The following is a 21,678-nucleotide window of genomic DNA, read 5'->3' on the forward strand; positions in this document are numbered from 1 at the left end:
AATAGCAGGGGTTTTGCATATCTGGGACTGAGCTGCAGAGTGTACACGTGGGAAAGACGTGATGGAAAGGTATGGTAATAAGAAAGTAAAAACTAAGTAACATGTAGTGCTACAAACTCATGGCCAACTGACACTTTGTGTCATAGGAACCTTCATGGAGCAGGAACTCTGGAGGGAAGAACTTAAAAAAAGTACTCGGAATTGAATCTATCTGCGTATCACTGAAAAGCTATATGTACTGAACGAAGTTTGGAAAAAAACATCACACAGAATACTACCAAAGTATTGCTAGTCCCCACTAAACACTAATCTTGTTTGAATTCTAAGGAGATTTTAGAGTTTGGGTTTGCTTATTTGTAATACAATGAAAGGAAACTTTGAAATTAAAAGTCATTTCAAGTAGAAAAAAAACAGACACAATATTTATATTTCTGATAAATGTGAAGAAATGTTTCTTAAAAATTTAAACTAGTCCCAGAATTTGACATGAAATTAGTAAATGTTTTTTTCAGCTCTGATCTGTATATTTTTTCTGTTTGGGGAGGAAGGGAGAGGAAGAAACAGTCAAATAATATTGTCCAGCTGTAGCACGCACCTGCTAATGACGTTGCAACCAAAGCAGAAGCATTCACTTACTATTTCAAAAATACATTCTGACATACTAGGCCAGATGAGCTATTCTGTCATGTGATAGAATTTGCTGCTGTTTCTTCCAGTGCAGTCTAGCACACTTCTGAAAAACTGCAAGTCAAAAGCTTGAAGAAAATACAGTAATCTTTAGAGATGCCAGTTATCTTTCCTGGTACTTTCCATGCCTAATACAACAACAAAACCTGATGCATCTACAAACAGAATTTTGTGGAAAGTGCACCAAGACAGAACCAATGTAAGAGTTCATATTAAGAGACAGAAACCATACTTTACCTGAAGATGCAAAGAATGAATAAGATAAGGCAGTCTACTGTAGTCAAGTCGAATTTGGTGGTTTTCTTGTCCTGGTAATTCACATAACCCTTACCACCTCTTGGGATAGGTATTGTGAGATAAGTGAATTATTCCCGCAGAAAAACAAATTATTTAGCCTAACTTGTCTCAAAGGCTTGGTCATTTGTCAGAGACAGTTAAATAAGAAATTATTCCCTCCACCCAGGCTCGTGTTGGGGTAATTATAGGAAGCATAATGTACAGTGATATGTTATGTCTATTATGTATGGATCAAGGAGGAATTTTTCTGAAAATGCCATATTTTATTCTAAGAAAAAGGTTTTTTGATCTCTTTACAGAACATGGAGAACACTTCAAAAAGCTGTTTTACAATACGTCCCAACTTGGTAGTCTTTTTTTTTTTTCTGATCAGGTGATTTTCAGCATGTTCAGGCAGCCAAGATCCAGTCCTCAGAGCAAAATATGTGAGTGGCAAAACTGGAGTCATGATTCAAACCTAGCCTTGCTCTAATAGACATAAGGAGCCAAACAAGAACCACAGCAGCAGAGCACCCTGCACTTGGATCCTTCTGCTGCCATGTCCTGGGCCTAGGCACTCAAGTTCTGTCAAGAGTTGAAGGGTATCAACAATAATTGCCATTGATGGTATGCTTACTGTTAGAATGGTCAGTCATATCAAAATACTGAATATATTTATCTTTATCAGACACCCGCAAAACAGAAATTATGTGATTCTACTAAGGAACATAGAGAAAATAATATATTAAAAAATCACAGATTTTTTTCTTTAGTGAAAAAGGGAAGTGAACTCTAATTTATTGAATCTAGAAAGAAGCAATCTAAAGTCAGAACCATATCTTCAAATGCCACTACTTATTTCATCTCCTGGAAGAAGAGGATTCTGAGAAACTTAGGGACTGAGTCAACAGAAATATCTTGAAATTCAACAAGTGCAAATGTCAAAAAAACCACCATGGCTCAATACAGGCTGAGATCTGACAGGTTGAGTAGCAGCCCTGAGGGAAAGAACCTGGAGGTCATACTGAATGACAGGTTGAACACAAGCACTTTCACTGAGCACTGCCCACTGTTACTGCAAGTTTGCCAAACCCCATACTAGATTGTTAGGAGCACAATGGCTAGCACATCAAGGGAAGTTATTAATTGTCCTTCTCTATCTGGCACTAGTGAGGCTGCACCTAAAATACTGGATCAAGTTTTGGGCCCCAGAGTTCAAGAAGGATGTGGAGAAACTGAAGAGGGCTCAGAGGAAGGTTACCAAGAGTGTCAGGGTCTAGAGTACGTTTCTAGGAGGAGAAGTTGAGAGAGTAGGGCTGGTTTTGTCTGGCAGAGAGGAGGTTAAGGGGTGCTCTTCTGTTGGCAGTCTGCAGTCATTTAAGGGGATTTACATTGATGACCACAGCAAACTCTTTTCAGGAGTGACCGATCAAAAAAGGGCAACAGCCAAAAATTGCAGGATAGTATTTGAGACTGGACATCAGGAAAAAACTTCTCCATTAGAAGGGTGATACAACACAGGAGCAAAAAAGGCTGTGGAACATCTGTTCTTGAAAGATTTTACAACTAAACTAGACAAAGCAAGGCCTAATTTGATGCACTGCTGGTGATAGCCCCACTTCGGGTGGACAAATGGTCTTGATGATTTCTAATGGTTCTTTCCAACCGATATTTTCCTGATTCTATGAAGTTTTAACAATAGAAACACTTGCACAGACATATTCATAAATATTTTCTCTTAAATATACAATAAAATCACTTAATAACTTAAAATATGCAAAAAATAAATAAGTAGAAGTGTAACAATTTTAGGTCATTTGAAGGGTCTTTTTAGACACTGGTTTGGAACAAAGGTCCAGAACTCTTAGAAAAAAAGAAGAAAAAATAAGCTTTTTGTTATCTAAACTTCTAACTTACAGAAACAGACACGGGGAGGGGGAGGAAATCATGGTTTAATGCTTTTACAGAGGCATTGATCTACTTTTATAGGTTTCATAAACTAAATTTTATATGTGATATAATCTAATATGTGCAATAATTAGAAGTTAAAAAATAATAACCACTATTTGCAAAGAACAGAATATTTAGTTCTAAAACCATTTTAATTTGTTTAATAGTCTTTCCCAAGGGCCTAAAAGGTGCTGAACAACTACAGCCTCTAATGACTTTGTAATCCAATTTTGCACTTGGTTTGCTATAGCAACTTGCATTTCTCTTCTATGGCTCAGTCCTGCATGGTAGAGAGATCTAGTCCTGATCCAGTAAAGCATCCTGACTCCTGCAGGTCTTATCCAGATCAGAGTCTCTAGATATTTCCTTTTCAGTAAGGATGCTAAAAGAAGTGAGTAGAAGAAAGAGTCTTAACACTGCTTCCTAACACAAAAGTAAGCTAAAAGAGTCTTATGTAATGAAGGTAGTAAGATGAACAGATTGCAATAAAATGTTTTCCTTATGGATCAAGACATTGTCTGAGTTGGAACTGTAACTAAATCACAATTCCCTTCCTGGAATTCTTCTTGGATATTCCTTCCCCTACTGAAGGAGTTGAACAACTGTTCAGTCTAGCTTTTAATTTACTCCCATCTGTATTGTCAAGTCATGCACAGTAAAATAATTTGAATTTTCAAGCTAGGTTATTCATATGGGTATGAGTTTTATCGTCATGAACCAATTATACTTTTTAATACACTTTTTTGCTTTTATAAATATATTTAAGTTACCATTATTTTAAGTGTAGGTTTTGTTTGTTACTCCATTTGTTATTAATTAACAATAGGTTTCTAGCCAAATAATTATATATAATATTGACAATACATTCAAAAGCAGTACTAAATTTTGCTGCACTTATACTGCCTTACATAGAAGCAAGTATGAAATGTTTGCCTTTTAGGAAAAGGGCACCATTTAATATTAGTATCTCTGGGTTACTGCATCTTGATGACTCTGGAAATCCTTCAGTCCATTTTACCTGTACAACCACTCAGAACCGTAGTAGAAGCTATGGGGGAAAAAATTACAGAAAATGACAACTTTTTCTAAGAATTAACACTATATTAAATGCCTTTGGAGGAGGAGGGAGGAAAGGGGGAAATGGGTCTTTTAATGTATCAGGCCTCTCTATTTGGACTTAGATAGGATCTAATGCATCCATATGAACAATGAGAACAATTACTCGATGACTTTTGATTTAACTTTCTTGGTCAGCTCTGGGACACTGCAAAAAAACCCCAGCTGTTTCTTGATTGCACATTTGACATTAAATGTTGTTATATTTTGCTCAATGCAAAGCAGGGAGTTACTAACAGAGCAAGTCAGTTACTCTATGTTCTCTGTAATATTCTGATCTTCACAAAATTAAAGTAGATTTTATAAAAGAATCAGGTAAGGAATAAAGATAAAGCATACCATGGAAATGCTGTGCATGTCACTCTAGTACATTCTTACACAGCAGGACTGGACTTACTTAGGGTACATGTGTATATATAGATTGGACCTAGCACTACTGCAATTGCACAGTTAAGCTAAACTACATTTATCAGTTCTATTTAATAAGTGTTTGCATAGCCTGTACCATAGGACTGCAAAGTGATCATTCATCTTCTAGTTTATTCAAGCACACTGACATATACTCTAACAACATAATCTTTGAAAAAGCAAACATAAAACCAAACTACACTATTTCTTTTTTATTTGAAAGACAGGACTGATGAAATACATGATTTACGTTATGTTAGGAGTCGACATTTTTTAATGGTGTTCCAGGAGCCGAAGTCTGTGAGAACTGCAGCTATTGCGATTCTTTGACAAAGGTAGACTATGTATGTAAATGTGTTCAGATATAGGTTTAGTTGTCTTACCCAAAAAACTGAAGTTTGAGGGCTTCAGTTTATACCCTCTGCTACCACAGATAATGGTGGTAGCTAATTCCTATGCTTTCTGGAATACTGGTGATAAAGAAACTAGAAATACAAAGTCTGTAAAATTTAAATTGAGGATTCTTTGTCCCAAGGCATTAATACTGTGTATCCTTGTTCTTTGAAGAGATTTGAACTTGGACCGTCACTTTTTGCTTTTAGTCATGGTGCATAACAACTGTCTCTCGTTTACTCACATCTCATTCAGATTTATTCAAGAAGAATGAAACTAACTAGGAATAGCAACTTACACTGTTTGGGTAAGTTTATTGGTAGCATGAGGTAAAATACAATGACGTTTAAAAGGAAATTTACATTTTTAAAAATAGTCATTTTTTAATTTCAGCTCTTTCAAAACATTGCAGATTAGGATTTTTAAAATATGCATATATTTCTACTTTGCCACCAACTTTTTGAAGGATGAGAAATGTTCCATTTAATTTATTTTCCATCTGGTAACAGGAGCTTACTTCCTTCTAAAGAAGACTGATGTGCTGATCACATTTCAATGCAAGAATGTATCACTAATTAGGGCCAGCATTTTCCATGCACTTCTGTTGTATTTAGGCAATACTTGTTTTGAAGAATGTTCTAGTTTTTCACCCATATTTAGAAAATGTATTGTGTATCATGGTGAGATAGTCTGATTCCTGCCAGATATGAACAAAAAGGCAACACAACGTTAGATAATTTTAGTTATAATGATACCATTCAGTGGAATCACAGTTATGCAATGCTATGTTTTCACAGCATTCTGGAGTTGTGGTAGGATGCTAATTTCTTGGCATTGCAGCACAATTATTTTCATTTATGGACTTCAAGGGTGAAGGGAAACCTGCCATGCTAAAATTCAAAGCAGTCCTTTAGCTTTCTACTTTCAGTCCACTGTTGCACATACACTATTACCATAATAGTGGAACAACTCTTTTATTACAGAAGAGGGAAATCAGACTAATTTGAGAAATCGATGAACACTGTCAGGGATTTTTGGATGATGAGTAAAGGATGTGAGTATAGGGTGTAGGAGAGTCATCTCTGAAGCAAATCTGCTTTGTGGAATTCAAACCAAAGCAAAATGCAAAAAAGAGTACCATCTTGTTCTCTTCATCAACTGGAGTTCATGCAGACATCTCTTAACCTAACACCCACCACAAAAATAAAGAAAAATACAGTATGTTTGGGAGATAAAGTGTCAATTATTTTCTTTAAATTCCTAGACAGTCATGGCTCTGACTCATCCAATTTCCTCAGTTTAATAAAATATGACCCCGTGGGAGTAGCCTGTTGCAAAATTCACCATAACTATCTTCTGCCTCCAATGTGAGAAATTATTTCTGAACATGTGGACAATTTCTCCTTTATTTGGTTAATTAACTGTTGAGGTACCTCTATATAACTTCTATCCTTATCACTCTGGCAACATGGAATTTCAGCAATGCACAAAACTTTGATAAGGAACTCTGAATTAATGTAAACTTTTCCCAGGACTTTTAAAAGGGGATGAAGTAATGCTAAGGGGAAAAAAAAGGAATAACAAACTGAATAATTATGAGATCAATAAACAACAATTAAGCAATCCGCCAAAGCTATTCAAAGCACCTTTCAAAATAAAAAGACAAAGACTCTACGTTAAACACAATTCTTAAGAGATACTTAATGTGCCAAGCACAGGCAAGCATGCTGGTGATATCGATTTGGGTGTCTTAATTGTGTTGTTACCTCCACAGACAGCTCTAAGGAAAAAAAAAAAAAAAAAAAAAAGAAGAAAAAAAAGGAAGGAACCTAGCGCTACGTTTTTCCCCTACCAGACATCCAACTGAATTTGTGATTTATAAGCAGTGATTCATGTATAGGAACAGTAACACTGGAAACTGTGATAGAAACCTTAAATTCAGCCAAAGATCTGCTCTTGAAAAGCCTTTCTCAAATAAACAGTTTTTACTCATCAGAGTATTTCTAATTCCGTAGGAGACATGCCTTCCTATGCAAACTCATGGCAACTGACAATGTGAGAAATCGAGACATCACCAAGTCCTTTGGTTGTGCTCCGAGGTTCCTAGGGGCAGGTTGGTCACAGTGAATTGTCCTTGGCTGTGAATTTCACTTTCCTCCTGAGACTCTGAATCTCTTGACCTCTGAGTCACATTTCAAAGTCCACAAACTCTCCCAGGCTCTCTATCTGCTCATTTGCAGAGGAAGGAGGGGATAAGTGTCTGCTTAAGTAGAGGATAGGTTGAAAGGAGATGATTGGATATCAGAGAATTCATTACCATTTCAAAAACAATACAAAACACCAGTTGCTGACTTTATACCTTTCCATACATGTTTGTATGACTAGATAAGCAAACTCAACATAAGAGAAGCAAAGCAAATATTGTCATGACTAAATACCTCCCACCAAAGTTAAGGTTAGCTGCATCAGGTCCTAGCCCTTAATACAGCCAAAATTCTTACAGCCACTTGCAGAGATATATTGTACTTGGCAATTAGGTGTCTAGATCTTTGACACTGAATTGATCCTGACCTTTCACTAAGACAAAGTAAAGAAATCAGTTCCCTGGGGTCAAGGAAAAAAGGAAATCTATATATTCATGGGGCACTGTAGAAACCTTTCATCCAGCAGTGTGAAGTGGTTCATCTACTAAATGCACAACAAATTGACACATCAAGAAGTCAAATGGAAGCAACCAAAGTTGTGAATTATGACAAAAGGAACTTTACAGCTTTAAAGCTTGTGAACTACTGCAACAATGACAGAGTAAGTAAAATTTCACAGTGTCCAGGGAAAAGAGAGTTTGGGCACTGTGCTTTTCAATCATTCCAGTGTATAAATTGAAAATAAATGAATAAAAATTTCAGTGTAAAATAAGTAGAAAGCCTGAATAGATTTTACTTGAATACTCCTTATTCACTTGGTTAGAGCTAGAATATCTAAGTGGTATTTGAATAAGCTCAAGTTTGCAAGTATTTACTCAAGAGTAAGAATTGGCAGGCTTGTGATCTTGCTTAACTTTAAGGAAGGAATTTTTTGTTTGGTTGTTTTTTTGTTCAATTCAGTTTATGCCTGAGGTAAAATAAGTCAGGAGGAAAAAAAAATCACTAAGAGTCTGAATATAAAATAGTTAGCAGTATCATGAAATTGCTGGCAGATCAGGAAAAACCTTTCTTAAGAATTGAAGGATAAGAAAGTTTTTGACCTATGTCTCCAGAATTGTTTCACTAATGGAATATTTAAGGATAAAAGATGTACATGTTCTTTTGTTTTCCTCTCTTACTCTGCACTGAAACACGGTGTTTTATGTATGGTGGTACTGATTGCAGTAAAAATTGTGCTTACAAAATGCTTTTTATTCAAGGACTTTTCATGCAACTGAAAGGTTAAGTTCACAAGACCTCTTCTTAAATCCCACTTCCACATCTTAAATTACATTAAACTAGTTTTGATGTCTGAACTCATACAAATAGAGAGTTCCGGCTTCATAAATTCTGGAAGGATCTGTCCTGCAATATGCAAAAGTAATTTCTCTTAAATTACACAGAGGTAAAACGGAGCACATAGAGTCTGTGTGATTTGTTTCAGACAATGAGTCAGAGGCCACACAAAGATCAGAGTCAAGGAATCTCTAGTGGTGACCACTACAGTACACAATACTGTCCATTATACTATATTTAAATGTCTCTCCTAATTGCATTTTCCCTTTAAAAGGTGTCATTTGAAATGGTAGAGGGGGAAAGATGTGATAAAAGATCTGATATTTTTTCTTGCTTTTGGGAGGTGGGGGATATTTTCATTACTTGTTTTGAAAAAAAAACTTACTCATTCTTAAACCTTTCTCAAGGTAGTTACTTTTTTACCTAGCTGCCATATAGTCAATGTTATAATTCTTCTGAGATCTACATGACTAATGTGTGGAGATTTCTATCCCCCTCCTACGCAGAGAGATATATGGAAACAGGTGTTTTGCTAAATATATTAAAAAAAAAATATTTCCTGCTATTTTTCTATAATGCAACCACCTGTGCAAAGAATCATCACTTTAATATGTCATAAGGCCAAACACACTCCAAACCTTTCAAGGGCAATCTACCCTCTTAAACACATACATACACTTATATGAATACATAGCTTTAGTAGTGGAAGTAGTTCAACTCATACCAGTGAAATTAATCTGACAGCTCCTCTAGCACATTTTTTTCTCAATATAGAATTTGCTTTAGTTTCAGTGAGGCTTCATTCTGGTCCGTAGCTCCATCTGCACAGAAAAACTGGCAAGAATAGCATCATTCCTTGCAAGTTTTTAACTTTTCATTAAAAAGAGCTAGAGAAATGCTCAGAAACAGGCAACTGTTAGCTTTCCTCCAGTCTTCCGACACCTCTCGCTATTGCCATGATCATTCAATGGTAGTCCCAGTCTTCAAGAGACCTCTGGCACTGAAGGCCTCTTTGGAAGCTCTGCATGAGAAAAAGAGCTTCTGAACTCTGCTGCCACTGGGAGAGGATGAGCTATTGACAGACAACATCCATAAAGAACTCTAGTCAAGGAGTGAGGAGCAGTCCAGCCAAAGTTAGTTTTCCTAGTAAGCAAACTGAATCTATGTTGACCTCTGTAGTCATTTGGCTGGTCCCACAGTAGGTCAATGGTTTGAAAAGTGGTTACGTGAACTTCTGACAAGGGAATTTGGAGAAGGGACTGGGAGAGAGAAAAGAGAAAGGGACCATCCCAGACAGTGTCTGCTAGACTTAGGCCTTGTTTTTCCAACTCCCAAATGGTCACCTATTGTAACAAGGTAATGGAATGATGATGCAAAATTTTAGCTACACTTAATTCATTTCTTATTGATTTAAAATGTAAGGAATGCAACATTGCATAAAGCGTGTGCAAGAAAATGAAGGATATGTAAAAGAAGGGTGCCTCATGAAATTGCAAAACGCTGGAGAAGCTGAGACTAAAAATAAAAACATTATAAAAAAATTATCCTAGATGATCAGTTTGGTAGGATTTCAATAGTAGGGGAAGTTACTGGCTTCTATGGGAGCCATAAGGGAGCAGTAAGGGACATGTAACCTCCTTCCTTGAAAATCCATTACCGCACTATATGGAACATACATGTGGAATAATGAGTGAGGATTAAGGTAGGGTATGAATTTTCAAAATGCTGATTACTACACTGACTACCCAGACAGACATTCTTAGTCAGTATTAACGGTGCTTTTGTATAACGTAACCTAACATCCAGTAGCTATGCCAGCACTCTTAGTGCAAGATCAGTGCACGTTAGCATGTTATACTTGTGCCATCCACATTGTTTTCTCCCATAAGCAAGCATGTGAGATCACTTAATTCATTTTTATAATCCCTGCAACACTAAGATTATCTATCCAAAGCCAGGGTACAGTAAAGGGTGCAAAAAGGAGCACAATATAGAATAGAATAGAAAGATCAGAAGTATAACCTTGTCTCTAACCTCATACTGAGCTTCCTAAAACTAGGAATATTTGAAAGGTCAGTAGGCTTTCTGTGGTCCCTGCAGTATTGAAAAGGGGTGACTTCTTCTGCAAAGGATTCAAGTTCCCACTGTCTTATATACAGTCATTTCCACCTATGTTAGGAGAGCATAAAATACTACACTTTCAATTTTGTACTGTCTGAATTCCAACACCACTCAGTGATAAATGACAATACAAGCCACAAGGAGAATCAGGCCTAATAAGTCTTAGTTTTCCTTTGGATACACTGACACAGTAACTCTGAACAGCATCTCATGAAGCCACATTACTAGAACAATATGTTCTATTATCTTATTCAGTGATAGCCTAAACAGTAATGAGTAGACAATTAAATTGAGTATCAAAGAATATACCATAGTTTTACATTTTCATTAGCTGCAGTTGATATATACAGCATGGGTGGAGAGCAGTAAGTAACAGAAGGAAGGTTAAAGATGAAAAAGAAAGTATGATTTTTACAATCCGTCACTTCAAAATATGCCTCTTGCACACCGGTACTGCTGAAGCATCACAGAGGGAGCATGCACTCTGGAAGCACTAATTAAGTCAAGATTTCCTAAGACTTGCAATTTTGGTGAGTTTTTCAGCAAAGGTGAAAGAAATAAGGACTAGGTATCTCAGGACATAGAATCTGTTAACAATTTATAGTTGATATCAACTGAATATAGTTACCTCTGAAGGAATGCCCTTTGCTACCTCAGAGAATACATTCTCGCAGTCCATGACCTCTCAGGCTAACTACATTCAGCTGTAACAATGAAATTGCCCACTACTCCAGGAAGGCTCTTGAATGCAGGAAACACAGTTTACACAAAAAATTGACTTGGACTATGAAACACGCTATGAAACTCAAAACTAAACAGAGAAAGTGACCAATCTCACCTGTAAGTATGAAATATGTACCTTTGTTTTAGATTTCCATCAGTAATTTTTTCAGAAGAGTTTAGAACAAACTGTGTCCAAGAAATCTGGTGAAGAGTAACTAGAAATACGAGAAGACAGCCCACTGAGACTGCATATAATTGCAACCTACACTACCAAAAGCTATTATGCGGAGATGCAGGGGCAAGCTTACGTCATTCTTTCCTCTTCTCTGTCTTCCCAAAGCAAGTACATGCATTAGCAAAAGAAGTAAACAAGTAAAACAACGTCCACAAATGGAGTTATTTTATGAAGACGGAAAAATAAATTTCTAGTCTAAAATGCTTAACCATTCACAGCAAGAAAAAATGTGGACAGAGCAATGTTTAGTGGCCTGTAAGCAGAGAGAAACAGAGAAAAGGATATACCAACTTTGACGCCTCTGTATTTAGTCCATCTCAGACTTGGAAAGAAGCCTGGCACCAAGACCAACTATCACAGAAGTTCATATCTGGATTCATATCCAGAAGCCTAAGCTAGAAAAAAGCTCTGAAACAATGCATTTTGGTTGGTTTTGATTTAGGCGTTGAACTCCTGTGCCAGCTTAAACAAATGGACTTTTTCAGGCTGGAGGCCTAGGTTGCTGATAAGCCAGTGTTTCAGAGGTACATCACCCAAAGCTTGCAAATCTCTCCACTATGAAAAGAACTATGAAGGAGGTAGAAGCTTGATCACACAAATAAGTTAGTGGATGGGCTACTGAGTGGACGAGTAAATATGCATGGTGAGTATTTGTTCACCATCAGCACAGCCTTCAAAATTAATCTCTATAAAACATTTCAGATTTGACAAATGAACAGATTTCAAAAGACATTTTTCCAACTAACCAGATAGAAGTCTGAGGTACTGAGACTGAGTCACAGTACTGCCACAAAGAAGCAGATCACCCAAAAACTTCTTGGGCCTTCTGCTAGCAATCTCAGCAGAGAGGGATTGATGGACTGGGTAGTGAAATCCTTTGGGGTGTTCTGTGCGTTGCAAGCTAGACATGTTTGTTGGTGATGGGATTGGAAGCTTGGTTATGAATGCCCAGGTTACATTCCTTTTACTTGCAGAATCACAGGCTGAGGGTACAGGGACCTCAGAAACATCTACTCTGCCCTTCTGAATATCACAATATACAAAACACAATAATGCGTATTTCACTACAACAGTCTTCCAGAAAGACATCCAATCTGCATACATGGACTCCAAGAGAGAGAGAAAATACAACCTCTCCAAGCAATTTTTAAAATGGTGAATTATTGTCACCATTAAAAATCTACCCTTAATTTCTAATCTGAATTTATGAGACTTCAGCTTCCAGCTATTGCTTCTTCTTAGAATTTTATTTGCTATATTAGAAAACATTTAAACATCTGTTTTTTCCCTCATACACTAATCACATCAGTTCTCAAGTTTCTTAATCAATAGACTAAAGTTTGAGCACTGAACTTTTCCTTTTTTTTCAGCACTGAGTATTTTTGTGTCTCCTTTCTTTTCAACATAATTTTCAAAACGTGGATGAATGGAAATATAAACAGCATTCCAGTTTTCCATTGACATTGTTAAAATCACTATTCTATTTCTCTGCTTATTTATCCAATGGTACAACATAGTCTTTTTTAACACTATCACTGTGGGAGCTCATGTGGAATTTCTTACCTGTTATGATCTCTAATCTTTTTCAGATTTAGTTTTACAGATGAATGTCCCTCATTCTGAAGGTATATCCTGTATCTGTCCTTCTTATGTGTAACATTTTGCATCCAATATCACTCTGCATGCCTGTCTTATTTATCATGCTGCCGATACTTACTGTTGCAAGGAAAAACTTATCAATTCCTGTGATTTAAATCACATCACTATAACCGACAACATTTAATTAATCAGCACTCACTGCCAACTCAGGATCAGCAATACAACAGATAAACCACAATACTAGATACTTACAAAATGACAATAAACACCTAAAAACTTCTAAACACTCCTATAGAATTAATCCCCCAAAGTAATATCACTCAGATATCCTCACAGGCCACGTGGGTTACAAGCACATACCCACTCCTGGGAGTGCAGGCTCCCCTACTTGCTCACTCCTCCTCTCAAGACATGGGTGGTCCAGCTCTGTGTGGTCCAATGCTATCTGCTAATGCACAGGCTGGGAAGAAAGCACTCACAGTTTACGCATGCTCTCACAAAGTGTTGGTCCCTCTTTGTTGCACCCGGTGCAGTCACACTAGCTGGATGCTGGCTCCTCACAGTATCCAGTGCAGCGGCAGCTCAGTCAGACCAAGCCAAAGTTTGCACTGACATGGGGCAACATCTGGCAGCGTCAAGTTTTTTTTGCTCTGTTTCTCTCATCTGCCCAGCCACTCATGCTTAAAAAGTTCCATGCTTCTTTTATACTTTGTTCCAAGCTTTGTTTCAGAAGTTTTTGGGGTTTTGTTTGTTTGTTTGTTTGTTTAAGTTCTCCTCTTTAGCATTATCAGTTTGAGGAAATGCCCTCTTGGTTAGCTCAGTTATCTTATTCACACAGTTTACCCTCACATTCCCATCTTAACAGCAGTTCTTATGTAGGTCATTTTGCCAACTGTGAGCCCTACACTTATGTTAAGTGTAGTTTTCAGTCAACGATCTGTCTAGATCATTGATACAAATATTGTAAAAAGAATTATAATATCTGTATAATCCATTCAAACATATTTCCCCACAACACTTAGTTTTGAATATCTGACCAGTCCTTCTAAGCTGCTTAAGTATCCTATGTAGTTCAAAGATTAAGTGCACTATATTTTCATGGTAACTTCTATCTACCTACCTTGCAGTATCATCAAAGAGTCAAATTGTTTGCTTGATAGAAAATACTTCCCATAATACCATACTATTGCCATTAAACATTTCCCCTGCCTTAATTCTCTATCCGCTGAATCCTGTGTTGGATTTTCTGTTATTTTGCCTAAAATTTATGTCAGGCTAAATGGTCAATGATTACCAAGTTCATTGCACTTGTATCGTTGGAATGTTTTCTAGATATATACTCTGGAGTACTCTTCAGAAAAGTATAACAGGACTATTGATTTAAAAATATTTATCCCTAATAGATGTTTTCCAATGTCCTTTCACTTGCTTTTTCTTTTCATGATAGGAATTTTTAATCATGATTTTTCCAGATACAGAATAGAAATATTAATTGAATAATTCCATCAGTTCTGCATCACTACTGCTGACAACTTTTCATAGGATGTCTCCAATAAAAGCAGCAATAAGAACAGCAATAGTCCCTCATTTCTGCTTCATTCTAAGCCCATCACCCCATCGCAACATTTCTCTCCTATCGGATCAACTGTATCCATTTTATACCTTATTTTTTATAGGGGTTGTTATCTGTTTTCCTCTTTTTTTTACCTACTATATACTAGTTTGTTTTGATTTTGGTTTAATTGTTAAATTTTGGCTTCATTTTCCCTTGTATCAAAGACAGACTCATAGTCAAATGTGAACTCTTTTATGATACGGGTTTTTCTCTGGCAAAATAATATAATCCTAGAAACTGTCCAGTTTATGTTCACACCCTTCTGTTTGTATGTTCTCTCCAATCAATTTTTCTCATAATTTTCCTCAGGTTTAGAAGATAGGTCTTTCTGAAGCAGCATCATTGGCTCCGTTTTATCTTTCATTTGCTATAGGCAATCATCAACTTCATCTTTCTTCGCCACAAAAAATCTTATCTAGATGATACTTTAAATCAGATGCAATATCATTTGTGATAGGAAATTATTATCTATATTTCTCTGCAACTCTTAATGACATTCTACTACTGCTGCATGAGATTTTCATACATATCCCCAAACTGAAATTTCCCATTAAAAAATACAATTATTTTTCCACATGTTATGGAAAGTTACTTAAGGACTAAGCCATCCTTTGCTATGGTTTGATTCAATAGTCTTTAACAGATACCTCCAGACCTTTACTTAACGTATATAACTCTATCTTCAAGGCCAGACTACTCAGTAAAATGTACATTACACAAAGAGGGATATCAACATGAACATTCACTGAAGGTGAGGTTTTTCGACCTCTTTCCAGTTCAGAAGAGAAATCCATTATGGTTTTACTTCCCCGCACCATATACAGTCAAAACTCACACGGCGTTAAATATAATAAAACTCTTATTGAAGTAGTAGACTGTGCACTGCATCTGAGCAACCTGAAAGGCTAATGGGGTCACCATCCTTCCCCTTTAGTAGTTGTGTCATCAACAACCCTAACAAAAATGAACCTTAGTTCTTTAAATGATGTAACTAATATAAAAGTTTGCCTCTGGAAAAATAATATATAACCACTGTAGAAGAACCTGCCTATCCAATAAGGGCTCACAAATAGAGTACTGGCAGAGAAAATTCTTGTAACACCAAACAGCTAGTAAAAAAACCTTAACACAACATATATACCCTTTAGCAAAGAAGCTCATGGAATTTAATATTTTTTTGCACACTTCATTTGAAACTTGAGTGCATTGAGGGAGGAAAAAGTATGGTTCCTTAACTCTTTTCTGTCCTTGTAGATCCTCTTCTGTAGCCTTTAAAAGGTAAACTATAACATTTTTTGTTAAACTAATTATAACATGTCACAATATTCAGTTATTTATGTGAATAGTCAATGCACAGAGATTACACCATCACCAAATTCTCCTAGCCGTGGCTGAGAATTCAGCCGTAAAATATGACTTTTTACAAAATATCTGGTTTTGTTAATATAAAGTGAGGTTTTGCTGTGGCAGTAACAAGAGCCAGATCGCTTAATTAATCCATCAGTTATTACATTATATACTGATGAAAAAGAAACATTAATACCTGGAATGTCACCAGGGACTGCAAAGGGAATATGGAACATTTAGAAATATAGAAGTTCATGGCATATTAATTCAAAATGGTATTTGGATCACCTTTTTATGTCTGTAATTATAAATACTTATCCTATTGTTTATTTCTGGAACCAAAACCGGTTTTGTACTTCATTTAGGAGAAGGAAAAAAATAAAACAAAAAAACCACAGAGCAGGCTCGATCCTGCTGAAGTAATTACTAAAGCTCCAACTGAGATTAGCTGGAGCAGAACTGGGTTTATCTTTGCACAATGACAGAAGAGAAAAGAAGAGAAAGAAATGTAAAAGGAATGAAACTGGTTGCATGGAAGAGTTACTACAGAACCAGCTAGCTCATACATGTTGCAGTGCTGCATTAGAATGCAAAAATGGGCATCAGTGAATAAAAATCAAAACAATCCTTTTAATTAATTCTCTGCAAGACAGAATTCTCACTTATACCAGTTTACAGAGAGACTGTCATCCCAGCCTCTTCCACCTGTCCGCTAATAGTTGGTTTTAGAGATTAAAAAGAAAGTAAACTCTTGGTCTATAGCTGATGAAGACTCAATAATGATGAAACTCTCATCCCTAGCTCCCTACTTCAAATTCCAGTCAAGACAATGGAGTCTGATGGGCTTCAATAATTTGATGAGTGGGCAGTAGCACAGTGCATGAGAAGTGAGGGGAGTACCTCCTATCCTCATCACAGCTGGCCACTTTTTCTGCCATCTCAAAGATGCTGGGGAAAGTTCAAGGTACATGAACAGAATTAGTGCCTGCTTAAAGTCTTAAGGCAGTCTTTTGCTTCAGATCATGACTGAGGTACGATGATAAGCAGTGTGAGGAAACCTGCACTGTTATTACTCATGCTGCATTCCTCTCATCGATAAACAGGCTCTTTATGTGCTTGGCTTTATTTCCCATGTAACATGGCACATGAATGAAGAGATTATTGACATGAAAGTGAAGAAAGGTTTGCAAGCAAAAATAAAATGTGCTGAAGATCTGAACTACACTAATACTTTGTGAAAATTACTAGCATTGGCTTTCAAGATTAGGTCTGACCCTTAGAGCAATCATTCTTATATGTACAGTGAAGGACAAGCACCAACTCTTGGGCCTTCTAGAAGTCAGTTCATACTATACTGTCCATACAAACATGAAAGGAAATCACATCCATATTTCTGAGGATTATTTTAATGCACAGGACTGTATGGATCCCGTAGCTGCCAAATAACTGAACAGAGATCCCTCAAACACAAAGACCATTACTAAATGCTCTGAATTGCTGCTGGTTTGCAGAGAAAAACTCATTCATTTAACTTATCTTGCTGTGATACTTCCGAGTAAGCTTTATCTAGTTGCATGTGAAACGATTGTTTCTGGAGTTTTTTGCTTTGTTTTGGGGTTGGTTGGTTTCCTTTTTAATTCTCCTGGTTTCCTGGTTATATTGCTCCCCCACAGTCCTGACATAACAAGTACAAGCTCTGCAGCAAATACTATGGGAGATTTTATTCAGTGGTCTGATGCTGCCTCACTCCCTTTCACAAGCAGCAAGGGTAAATCTTGTCTCAGCACTGTGAAAACAGAATTTCAAGAGTTCTTACAGTGGTGTTAGTATTTAAATTTACAGTAGCTCTGGTATATATCTGTAATGCATTTTAATCTGCCCAAGGAATAGATTCAGTCCTGGGAAGTTCATTGTTGTTTCTAATTGTCAGCGACTGCTACACTTTGCTTGCCTGCAGCTATCCAATTAACATATCACCACTACACAAAATATTGTAATATGCTCGATGTCCTAACAACAAGAACCTCACACTCCACTTCTATCCAACAATTTCCTCCTAATTGGGTTTCCAACACATTAGCAAATGACAGGGAGGACCATACAAACAGACATACACGAACAGATAATGCAGCCTTCAAACACCTTTTCCTATTGCTGTGCAAAGTTCTGTGGAGATACTCCTGGTTGTTATGTATATCAAGACAGAGAAAAAAAGAGAGGGAGAGGGAAGAAAAACTCAACTCCAGAAGTGGAAAACATGTAACTTGTGCCCTGAGATATTGCTATGGCAACATTTAAACAATGAACAGAAAGCCCTGCAGGATTCTGCTCTTGCTTCCTTGGATACCAAATGTAAATCCTGATTCTCTTTTATTGTGTGCATGCACAGGCGTCTGATTTTTGCCTTTTCCTCTAACAGACAGCAAAGTATCCAGGCCCCCTACCAGGAACTACATGTTAATTCACCTCCATGTATTGCAGCTTGTGAATATGCAATTAAAACACACCACTAGCACCCTCATCTCCCCTCTCGTGTCCCCATTACTATTCCCCCAAGAGAAAAAATGACTGTGATAGTACAGCTAAATAACAGGTACCCTTCTTTTCTGAATAACATCATTAAATATACCACTCCAAAATGTCACAAGCCAAGCCCCAATGTCTTCTGCCATTACAGGAAACGGGGGCAGGATCCTTTCTAAGGGCAGCTCCTTGCCCATGCTGCTAGACTCGAGCATGCTGCAAGGCTGCCTTCCAGACCACCATGGCTCCTGCTATTAGTAAACCCTTCTCATCTGGGTTGTCCTGCAGGGGTAGCACTTTATAACTGAAGGAGGCTTGGTTTTCATTATGATTTTCATAGAGCAGCTGGCAAGGGGATGGATGGGGATGCAGAAGGATGGCCCCTGCTAATAGTAGCCCAAAGTCTAGTCAGCTTGACTACTCTAGAAATGACTTGGTGGGCGCTAATTTAATTTCTTCAGAGTAATTTTCCTCCTAGACCACAAGCAGCACTAATTCCAGCAGCGCTCGCTCTCTCCTCGTTCCCTCACTAGCAATCAGAAATGAAGGGATATTTCCAAACCAAAGTGAAGGCACACTGGCAAGACTGAGATGGAGGCTCTCGCACACTGTGCTGTGCACAGTGCACTCCTTCAGTGAATATATTGCAACTTCACTCTTGGATAGCTTGGCTTGTGAGGTTTCACCAGCATCAAGCTCTCTCAAAATGTGCTAAAATCCTGTCCTGAGCCCCATTCAAAATCTTCCTGTCTCATATTGCTACAGCAAGAATGTTCACATCAAATGGAAGACAGCTTTTTAGATCACGGGCAAATAATTTTAAAGCCTATATGTAGGAAGCCATGGAGGGACCTTGGGAATCCCTTTGTTTTCCTCCAGTCCCACACGATTGCTTGTATTGGCTCACATCTAGAGCATTCTTTCTTGGGTCTCACCCAATCTGAAAGTCCATTTTTCACTTGTCAGTGCTATCAAGCTGGGAGATATTGTGACACAAAATTTGCTGCTCCAGCAAACTGAACCTGCTCCTATTCTAGATCGGTGCAAATCATTCCTGACATGTGAAAAGGCATGGACTAGCTACCCCCTTGTATTATTAACCTACAGTTTACCAAGAATACCTGAAGTTTGAGATGTGTGATCTCTGACCTTCTGGAGAACAATTAGAACAAATGGAGCAGGACCCTCCAATATAGCTTTCTCTTTCCTTCTGTACAAACATTTGGTGCCTAAATATACACATAATGGTTCCCTGTACAGTGCCAAAATCCCAGCTGCCTGGGGTCATTACCAAAAATATTGTCCATGGTTTGAAGAGGAGACAGCCTGCAGGACCAGCATATGCTGCTGGATGATACACACCTGTGCTCAGGCACATGCGAGGGAATTAGCAGAGACAGCCAGCTCTTGCCTCTGCTTGAGGAGATTTGTTGCTCCTCATTTAGCTAGATGTTTGGATTGACGTTTTTGGCCATTTATTTTATGATCAGCCCTTTGGGCTCTGGATAAGCCCCAGCACAATTGCTGAGAAATGCTATACTCGTTTCCACTTTAAGATTGAATGAGTTAAACTCTGGGTTGTTCTATGTGTCTTTTGGCTACTGTATTAAGTGAATGATTCACTGAAGTGTGAAACTGTTGCCTCTTTAGAAGCAGATATGCATCCCTTGCTTTTTAATGTTGACAAGGTTTGCCTATTTCAGCCCAAACTGGTGGCTAAATTTTCCCAGTGCTTCCTTATCACATCAAGAAAATCCTCCTGCTAGTTATTGTACAAAATGAATGAGGCACCTATGGCAGCTTTCTCTTGTCAAAAAATGGAGTTGCTCTGTCAAATTTTCTGTTTATGTGTTCTCTTGACAGCAATCCAGGGAAAAGCTTGGAGATGCCTTTTCCTTAGCCAGCTTCTTTTTCCTTAAGTAATTACTGAGCAGCAGCTTAATATAAATTTAGCTGCTCTATTACTGCAACTGCTGATGTAAGTATAGCCCACAATAGGGCACAGACTTATAATGATACATGAAGGAATGGAGAACAGAGTTTTGCGCTTATTTTCTGATGCTGACAAACTTATTACCCATTTAGTGTCCCACCAGGAAACATGTGCCCAGAGAAATAAATGAGGCTAAAGCACTTCATACTAAACCGATTTAGCTACACTGAGAAAGACGAGAGTAATTGGAACTGGAAGGAACAATTTTTGCTTTGCCTGCTTCCTTCTTTTTCTAAACACAACAACACAAAGGGTCTGATTTGTTCGCATGGCCAAACAAAAACTCCCAGATTTCCTCAGGAGCAGAATTGCACCCTAAATCTTAATCCTTTACAAGTAGCCAATGTTTAAGAGGCATGACCTTCAAACAGAAGTGCATGGGACACATTTGAGGCAGAAGGTCTCATTTCCATTATGCCAAAAGATTCAGGATGTTTACATGAAGTAACAGTGGTGATGTGAGTGAAAGGAGAAAGGGGGGGGGGGGGGAAGGAAGATGCTAATATTTATTTATGTATTTATCCAGGGAAGTTAAAGCTCTGGTTTGTGTGGTTTCACACAGGAAGCTTGTGAAGAGGGAAATCCTGCCAGAAAAAAACATTAAAATCTGGCTCTACCAACACCTCTCCCATCCCTGCCTTCTCTCCCCTCCTCCAGAATATTGCAGCTAGAGAAAAGTAAAATGAGTGGCAAAGCTAGTTCTGCACCTTGCCTGCCAAAAAATATCCATATCTGTTCAATGGCTCATTTAATTAGCTGTTTCTCTGTCTCCTTCTCCACCAGTTTTGGCCTAATACTTTCAGCTGGAGCCTCTACATGTGAAGGCCAAGGTTGAGGAGGGCAGAGATGAGGGAGGAGAGAAGAGGAAGAAAGAGAAAGAAAACTCCCTATCTACAAGCTAAGCAGTCATGCCAGGAGAGGGGACGGAAGTGGCACTCTTCCCCACAGGAAAACAAGGACCTCAATTTTAAACACCATGTTATCCTTCCTTTATTCCACCCCCCCCCACCACATTTCTCCAGGAAGGGAGAGACATTTACTGGTCTGTTGCACCTCATTGCTAATCTGTGAACCCCACCATCTACAAGCCACTTTCTAATTATTTTCATTATCAACATAACAAAAACTTCCTAACACCACAGTATCCTCTCACTGCTTGTCAATCAAAGTAAATCTCCTTCTACTGCCATGAAAGTCCTAGGGGCGTCTGAAG

At 37.8% G+C, this 21,678-nt stretch overlaps 1 protein-coding gene across 1 annotated transcript in view; it reads right to left on the minus strand.

Moving 5' to 3' along the window:
- LRRC4C (leucine rich repeat containing 4C) overlaps nt 1-21,678 on the minus strand; it is a 98,267-nt gene that overhangs the window by 75,786 nt on the left and 803 nt on the right. The gene's annotated exons all lie outside the window — the stretch shown is intronic.

Source organism: Gymnogyps californianus, chromosome 5 (assembly GCF_018139145.2).
Source record: "Gymnogyps californianus isolate 813 chromosome 5, ASM1813914v2, whole genome shotgun sequence".
Lineage (NCBI taxonomy): Eukaryota > Metazoa > Chordata > Aves > Accipitriformes > Cathartidae > Gymnogyps > Gymnogyps californianus.